The sequence below is a fragment of the Coregonus clupeaformis genome, chromosome 18, assembly GCF_020615455.1.
Source record: "Coregonus clupeaformis isolate EN_2021a chromosome 18, ASM2061545v1, whole genome shotgun sequence".
NCBI lineage: Eukaryota > Metazoa > Chordata > Actinopteri > Salmoniformes > Salmonidae > Coregonus > Coregonus clupeaformis.
In genome coordinates this window covers 52633569-52643183 of record NC_059209.1, presented here as the reverse complement: position 1 = coordinate 52643183, position 9615 = coordinate 52633569, and positions in this window count along the sequence as shown.

Below are 9615 nucleotides of genomic sequence, written 5' to 3'. Positions count from 1 at the left end.
TTTTTGATCCCTTTTCAACTGTCTCCATAAGAGGCAACTGAAATGGGTCCATGCATGTAGCTTGAGCAGATACCAGCTATCTCTGTGTTTAATAAACTGCCTTTTGCTTAAACATATTCCTCTCCGTCTAGCGTCGTTGGTTCTGTACTTCCTCTCCTGTATGGTTTCACCAACAAAAATGGTAGCAGAGGATGGTTTTTAATTCGATCTAAAAGTTGGTGCGAGAGGAAAAGGCAAATCATCGATCTAAAAACAGACGGAAGAGTGACCTGAAAATCCTGGAGAAATCAACTATTCGTCTTGGCTCAGGGAAACCTGATCAGAGCGCTCTTCTAAAAAGGTATGCAGAGCCTGTTAAAACGAAATCTTGCATATTGTATTATAGACCAATACCAAATTTTGATCAGAAGTACTGAGCGTGAGTATGAATACTTGTTAAATAATTTCCATCCTAAATGAATTAAGGCATACATGAGATATCTCGTACTGTGATTTATATTAATTAATCTATGTGAAGGCATAGTGGAAATCATAGTATAGATCTATGTGGAAGTTAAATCTATGTGAAGGCATAGTGGAATCATAGTATAGATCTATGTGGAAGTTAAATCTATGTGAAGGCATAGTGGAATCATAGTATAGATCTATGTGGAAGTTAAATCTATGTGAAGGCATAGTGGAATCATAGTATAGATCTATGTGGAAGTTAAATCTATGTGAAGGCATAGTGGAATCATAGTATAGATCTATGTGGAAGTTAAATCTATGTGAAGGCATAGTGGAATCATAGTATAGATCTATGTGGAAGTTAAATCTATGTGAAGGCATAGTGGAATCATAGTATAGATCTATGTGGAAGTTAAATCTATGTGAAGGCATAGTGGAATCATAGTATAGATCTATGTGGAAGTTAAATCTATGTGAAGGCATAGTGGAATCATAGTATAGATCTATGTGGAAGTTAAATCTATGTGAAGGCATAGTGGAATCATAGTATAGATCTATGTGGAATTTGCTGTGTTTTATATTTTAACGTGTCTGTGTTATATCTTAAACGTGTAATGGATGATGGGAAGTTATAGTGAGACTTATGAGACCGAACACCAATCTGTGGAATTGAGTGAATTTGACCTAGGGTTTCAGGAACCAGGGACTGGGGAGACTGATATTGAAGTTGTGCAATGATTCTAGAACAAGCGTGAGATAACTAAAGTGTGGTGTGTGCTGTGTGTAGAAATTACTGCATTGGTATATGTGACTGGAATTCTGACTTTTATGATAATGATTGCACTACACATAATATAAAAACAATCAGCCTCTTTATATACGAGGGTGTCGTACATGAGATAAGTCTGTATTTGATACCGATAATACATCCAAGATAGAGAAAGCAAGATGGCAGGACCAAACATAACCATACCCAAATTCAATGAATACTTAGAACAACGAATGACAGGGAGAGTAATGCCAGGTCCACCAAGGGAGGGAGGTCATATGCCCGCCCTTGATGTACAACAGATAGAAATGACTGATTATGTGTAGAAATTGACGGAATTTTCTGCAGCACTCTCTTCTCAGGTGCAGAAGGCCCAAGAGGGGGAGCTGTCGGGAAGTACGCTGCCGCTGAAGGTAAACGTGGGAGACTGGGTAAGGGGTTAAAGTCCACAAGAGAAAGTGGCTGGAACCCAGGTGGACTGGACCGTACGAAGTGAAGGAGGTTACTTCACACTCAGTCCAGGTCAGAGGTAAATCAGGCGCACCCTGGCACCATCTAACACACTGTACTCCAGCCCCCACTCCTTCCAGACCATTGTCTGAAGTAAGAGCTGATTTGAGCAGCGAGAACCAATCCTGACAACACAATGAAGAAACCCTAATGGGAACAACAATCTCACTCAGGGTGAAGAATAACTTTTTCCCCCTGGGAGAGATTGGGAGTGTCTGAATGTTTGTATGTATGTTTTCTGATAGGAATTGGACTCTGCTGGGCACTCCTTATGAGGGGTTGTTATGTGAAGCTATTTTGAATTACTTTAAATTTACTTGTAATATAGAAGAGGTGGCTAAGGGATTTTTAACAGTACCAACCATGGGGGAAATCCTCACAAGAGGTCCCAGAATTTACTGGGGACGAGAAATGCTTGATGTAATTAAAATGGAATCCAGAGATAGAAGAAATCTCCATTATATAACGAGGTGGAGGGAGAGGTATGGTTTTGAGGGGACGTCTGGACGCAGATAAACTCGAATCCATGCTTAAACAGATACATAAGGTGTGTAAAGGAGAAATAAGCAGTGAGAGAGAGAGAGAGTAGGAGGGGGCCAGTACCCACTGATAGCCTTACCTAATCTATTGGCGGGAAATGATAGGGGCCCCAGCAACCTTAGATGTATACAGTAATAATAATAATATGCCATTTAGCAGACAGGCCATGAACACAGAGGACGTGGCCAGAGCGGTAGAAAGAATGACCCACCCCATGACAGGAATAGTAAGGTTTGGGCTGCCGTTAGAGGGCAGTGGGTTTCAGGGGATGCCCATAGGACACTTTTGCCATGGGCCGACTACGAGAGTATGTTGGGAAAATAACTGAATTGTGTAATAGCCTCAGAGAGACATGCAATCCATCAGACAGGAGAGAGGAGAGAGAAGTCCATCCCCCAGCTTTGAGTGTGAGAAAGAGGAAGATAAGGCGTGACTAGTCCTTGAGGGAGAAATAGTAGACTCTAGTGGGGGAAGACTAAGGAACCCTTTGATCCAAATTGTGAGGTGTTTGAATTGGCTACTATTGACTTAGCACTTCAACAGGAACAGAGAAACCTAATTTGGCATTGACAGTAATGGGTATGAAAATTAATTGGATGATGGGGTTTTGTGTTGAATTAGAGACAGTGAGACTATTAGTCAATACCTAGGAGAGAAGAGAGGTTACGGTAGCAAAGACAGACAAGAAGGAAATAGTAATAGTGGAGACAGGAGTGAGTGGAAGTGTTACAATTGTGACAAAACGGGACATTTTGCTAGAGAATGTGAGGAACCGTGTAGTTACTGCAAGGAAAGGGCACCAGTTAAGAAACTGTATGCAGAAGGGGAAGAGAGAAATCAGGAGTCCTCATGACCTGGCTGTTTGGTTGTTGTTTTTTAATTGGGGTTTTCAAATAGAAAACAACACACCTAGTATGATGTTTATAAAGCCTTGTTGTTTCAATTTTGGAGGGTTTTCAGCAGGTCAAGGGTTATAGGTCTTAAAGGTGCACACAGTGAATTTTATGGATTTTTTAGGTTTTGGCTGAGTTTGGGGTATATATGATTTCTTATGAGAATGAATGTCATGAGGACTTAATGAACACTTGGGATAACTAACATTTATGAAAATATTTAGAATAATGGTAATTGTTTAGTATACTATGGGATTAAACAGTTCGTTAAATGATTTCAATGGCCTCTGAACTCTGTTTTAACATTCTGGTGTTAATTAATCATCCACACTAGTACATTCTAAAGGCATGAGAGGAAGACTTTAAGATAGTTTATTTTACTAAGTTGAGGGTAATTTATAGTACCGTGAAAATTGTGAAGAATATTATAATTTGGTAATAATATATTTGATTTGAACCATAAATAACAGAAGAGAGAGTGGAGGAATGGCAATTGGATAATGAAATACCAATATTAACTAAAGTGATTGTTTAGGTAGGTGGTAATATTGACACATGGCCAAATCATGTGTCAAAGAGGGGGATGGTTGGATTAAATATTAAATATATACGAAGGAGAGGACAAAATACTTAAAAAAAACAAACATGTATGATAGTTTATTAACCACACCTGTATGTCAGAGGTTTTGTGCCCCACAGGTGAACTAAAGGAGAAGGTGACCCACTCTATCTAACCAGGAGACTGAATCAGGCCTGGCGGAAGGGCCCTACCAAGTACTGCCTTTGCCAGCAGAATAGCTGAGAGATCCATCTGGGTGCATGTCACACACTGTACAAAACCAGCTACACCTGACGAACAAACACAGAGTTAGGAGAAAGATCCGATCACCACTATGGTTCGGGGTTGCCTCCTTAACGAAGATTCCCTTACCCTGTCTGATCATCCCTGTGTGAGTTCGATAGAAGGTAAAGCAATGGGTTGGCCTCTGGCATCTGACATGTTCTCAGGGCAAGGGTGGGGATTCACAGGTCTCCCGACGGTAGGTAGCTGTCTGATTGTGGGGGCCATATTCCTAACACACACGGACCCTCCTGTTTCAGCCAGAAGTGGTAGTTAACCTAACACAAGTTGAAAAGGCATAGGAGACAGCTAGACGTAGGGAAAGGGGAAATTCTAGAGTAAACCTCTCTGAGGGAGGTAGTGAGACCGGGGCTGTGATAAAGATAGTGCAAAACTATGGACCTGGAGGAAATAGTACAGGTGGAAACGGGTATAGAAATCTTAACCTGTGGTTGGAATGGATTCAGTATACGGAAAAAAAACTATGTCTAAAGAGGACTGTTTTGCCTGTAGGACAGCCAAACCAGGGATAACAACTACTCCGTTCCCCTTGACAGGCTTTAACTCTCTGTCAGGTTTTTCCTCCATGCAAGCCACCTGGGAATGTGGTGAAAGAGTCTTATGGTAACTTGCACTATCTGTTTCCCCCGATAACGAAGTCATCCCCGACCTGGGTTGCCTCAGTTTGAAGTCACAGGGGATTCTTATTATTGTTTTTCTAGGACTAGTAAGGATAGGATACAGGGTAGGGCATCTTAGCTCCTGCTCCCACACAGAGAATGTCACACCTAAAGAGACCATGACTAAATCTCTCCTCTTTGTTGCAGCAAGAGGATTATAGGAGCCAAAACCAGGCCCGTGCTGACATCTGATGGATGTGTGGTGATAACTGATTGTGAACTCACCTACATAAGCAAACAATCAAACGTGTCAGAGACTGGTGAGTTGTCACATAGAAAGTAGGACCTCCTCCCGGGATCCTTTGATGAAAGGATATATATTGATGGGATCCACAATCAGATCGCAGCTGGGTTTGAATCAAGTATTTTCTGGTGGTCAAACAATTAATAAAAATGTAAATTGGATAAATTATATTTAATATAACCAGCAAAAGATTTATTAACCACACTCGTGATGCAATAAAGGGATTAGCTGAGCAGACAGCGGCAACTAGCTTAATGACATGGCAGAATAGAATAGCTTTAGATATGCTTTTGGCTGAGCGGGACGGGGTTTGTGTTCTGTTTGGATATATGTGTTGTACTTTCATCTCCAACAATATAGCACCGGACGGGCCCGTGACCAAAGCGTTTGAGTGACCATCACCACGCTGGCCGAACGAACTGGTTGAGAACTCTGGTATTGATAGCTCCATAAACGGTTGGTTTGATAACGTATTTGGTAAATGGAAAACTATTGTTGTGACTATTCTGGGTGAAGTTATGGCCTCTATGGGTATACTTGTTCTTTGTGGATGTTGCCTTATTTCCTGGCTGAGTGACTGGTTTGGTGAGTACTCTACTATGGTGGTTACTGGATTTCTGACCCTAGTAATTGTGTTTTTTGCTGTTAATGTGTTGTGCTGCTTGCATCGTCCCCTGTCTCAGGAGGTCAGTGGTAGGAGTGGTGCAGGCGTCGGGTATGATGCTGTTGTTACCGGCCCAGGATGATGCAGGTGACTCTGCTACTGACTCTGAGACCAAGCTGGATGATCCATGTTTTGCCTAGTAAAATACATACACGCATTTATTTTCAGTTCTTGCTCATTTATTACCTTATGTTTTTACTAACCACTGTGATTGTTTATTCTTCCTGATGTGAAGGTAAAGGATTCCCTGGGTGGCTGGTAGCCAACTCAGTACATGTTAGGTGTAGGGGGAGGAATAGAGGGTTAAAATTATTATTTTTATTTTTTATTAACATTAAATGTTGTGATTTAATTTCCATATCCTGTTATTCTTAAGGGTGATTATACTCTGTTTAGAGTGACACCATAAAATTGTTGGGTTTTATTTTTTGGATCTGTATGTGATGAATAGCTTGGAAGGAATGCATTAATGAGGAGCACTGTACTGATATGGATTGTTTCACATAACAGGCTGATAAGAACACTCTCTCTTTGTTGTCTGTGAAACTGTCCTTGAACATGGGTACATGGAGTACAGTTTTTGGGGGCTCGTCCTTTTGGGTGCTGACTGTTGCACTATTAATAAAAACGTCGATAGAATTAACTACATACATTAATGTCCAGAAATTAGAAAACTGGACTCAACAAGGTTTTGAGGCTGTTCATGGACAACTAGCTGCAACTTCATTAATGGCTTTTCAGAATAGAATTGCTGTTGATATGTTGCTTGCTGAAAGAGGGGGTGTGTGTGCTATGTTCGGGGAACAATGTTGTACTTTTATTCCTAATAATACTGCTGCAGATGGAAGCTTGACAATTGCTCTAGAAGGTTTGAGGACTCTTAATGGTAAAATGAAGAGCCACTCAGGGTGGATACTTCAATGTGGGACTCTTGGATGGATGCGTTTGGTAAATATAAACGCTTGTTTCTTCTATACTTGTATCCATCTCTGTTTTTGCTGCAATTCTAGTGCTTTGTGGATGCTGTTGCATTCCATGCATACGGACGCTGACAACCAGGATTATAACCACCGCTATTGATCCAAATCCTGCAGATAACGGTCAGATGTTTCCTTTGCTTGCTATTGACGATGCTGACCAAGGATATCTGGATGATGAATAGCATCTAAGCTTTTGTCACGTCTCTTGTGAGACGTGAAGAGGGGGAATGTAAAACTTTATCTTCTGATAAAGTTTTCCCTATTTTGCCAATTGCAGCATTTAAGCTTTTTGTCACGTCTCTTGTGAGACGTGAAGAGGGGGGAATGTAAAACTTTATCTTCTGATAAAGTTTTCCCTATTTTGCCAATTGCAGCATTTAAGCTTTATGTCACGTCTCTTGTGAGACGTGAAGAGGGGGAATGTAAAACTTTATCTTCTGATAAAGTTTTCCCTATTTTGCCAATTACACTGTTAGCTTGTGTCACGTCTCAAGTTTTCCTTCTTTACTGTTACTTGGTCACGTCTCTGGGGAGACGTGAAGGATTTGTCGTAGTAAATATTAAAATGTTATAGCTTGGTCTGACTAAAATCTTGTGCATGACCCATTTTAATGTTAGGAGCTTGTTTTCAGTCAATGCTGTTCCTATGCAAGAACAATGGACAGAGCCAATATCTTCTCAAGGACAACTCCCACGCCACAGGCCACAATCTGGTTGCTCCCACGAGACTCCTTTGAGAACATACACACATTCACACACACATCTCCATGCATACGCACACTCATCCTCATGCCTCACGAGTTACGCACACACACAAACTGCACATCTTTCTACTGGTCGGTGCCTAGGGCAGAGGACTCTGCCGTGCACAAAATGGGGCTTCTACTCTGGACAGAGCAGACCCGCCTCCCTACGCTTCGGGAACCAATCAAGGGACTAGAAGAAGGACCCCTTCCTTTGTGTTGCATTGTATAAAGTAATGCTGAAAACTCTGTTTTTGATCCCTTTTCAACTGTCTCCATAAGAGGCAACTGAAATGGGTCCATGCATGTAGCTTGAGCAGATACCAGCTATCTCTGTGTTTAATAAACTGCCTTTTGCTTAAACATATTCCTCTCCGTCTAGCGTCGTTGGTTCTGTACTTCCTCTCCTGTATGGTTTCACCAACACATCCCGGCAATTTGGAGAAACAACACTTTATATCGGAGTTGTCTGAAGATGGCTAGGCATAGTCATGGCCGGAGGCAAGGAGCGTAGCATCGCATCTCTCTTCATTGAATACATGTGGTTGACGTCAACAACCCTCATCGAATATTCAAAAAATATTACAATAATGAGCTGTATCCACCAATCCCAAAAAAGTATAGGCGGGAGCGAGACAGCTTTGTGGACAACGACTCCCATTGTTTGGGCGGAGAGACTTGTATCTTGTCAGTATATCCATAATCTCTCTCTCTCTCTCTCTCTCTCTCTCTCTCTCTCTGTCTCTCTCTGTCTCTCTCTGTCTCGCTCTCTCAATTTCAATTTAAGGGGCTTTATTGGCATGGAAAACATATGTTTACATTGCCAAAGCAAGTGAAATAAATAATAAACAAAAGTGAAATAAACATATATATTTTTTACAGTAAACATTACACTCACAAAAGTTCCAAAGGAATAAAGACATTTCAAATGTCATATTCTGTTTATATACCATGTTGTAACGATGTGCAAATAGTTAAAGTACAAAAGGGAAAATAAATAAACATAAATATGGGTTGTATTGGGCTGTGAGCTCGCAATGAGTAAATATGGGCTGTGAGCTCGCAATGAGTCATCAAGCCACGGAGCAGGAGGGGAGGACCGAGCCGGCCGGGAGGATAGGGGAAATAGAGAGTCAAAGGATGCAGAAAGGGAGGAGAGGAGGGTTGAGGAGGCAGAATCAGGAGATTGGAGGTAGAAGGATTTAGCAGAGGGAAGAGATGATAGGATGGAAGAGGAGAGAGTAGCGGGAGAAAGAGAGCGAAGGTTGCGACGACACATTACCATCTGAGTAGGGGCAGAGTGAGTAGTGTTGTAGGAGAGCGAGAGAGAAAAGGATACAAAGTAGTGGTCGGAGACATGGAGGGGAGTTGCAGTGAGATTAGTAGAAGAACAGCATCTAGTAAAGATGAAGTCAAGCGTATTGCCTGCCTTGTGAGTAGGGGGGACGGTGAGAGGGTGAGGTCAAAAGAGGAGAGGAGTGGAAAGAAGGAGGCAGAGAGAAATGAGTCAAAGGTAGACGTAGGGAGGTTGAAGTCACCCAGAACTGTGAGGGGTGAGCCATCCTCAGGAAAGGAATTTATCAAGGCGTCAAGCTCATTGATGAACTCTCCAAGGGAACCTGGAGGGCGATAAATGACAAGGATGTTAAGCTTGAATGGGCTAGTGACTGTGACAGCATGGAATTCAAATGAGGAGATAGACAGATGGGTCAGGGGAAAAAGAGAGAATGTCCACTTGGGAGAGATGAGGATTCCTGTGCCACCACCCCGCTGACCAGATGCTCTCGGGGTATGCGAGAACACATGGTCAGACGAGGAGAGAGCAGTAGGAGTAGCAGTGTTTTCAGTGGTAATCCATGTTTCCGTCAGCGCCAAGAAGTCGAGGGACTGGAGGGTAGCATAGGCTGAGATGAACTCTGCCTTGTTGGCAGCAGAACGGCAGTTCCAGAGGCTGCCTGAGACCTGGAACTCCACGTGGGTGGTGCGACCTGGAACTCCACGTGGGTGGTGCGTGCAGGGACCACCAGGTTAGAGAGGCAGCAGCCACGCGGTGTGAGGCGTTTGTATAGCCTGTGCGGAGAGGAGAGAACAGGGATAGACAGAGGCATAGTTGACAGGCTACAGAAAATGGCTACAATAATGCAAAGGAGATCGGAATGAAATGAACTAAACATCTGGGAAAGGAGAGAGCGGGGCCTCCCTCACTTACGTTTCCCTGAAACACCCAAATATAACTCTCCCAACTTCCACCTCAGAAACTATAATTGTTGTAAACTACAGCTGTTCAATGTTTTCTAGGAATAG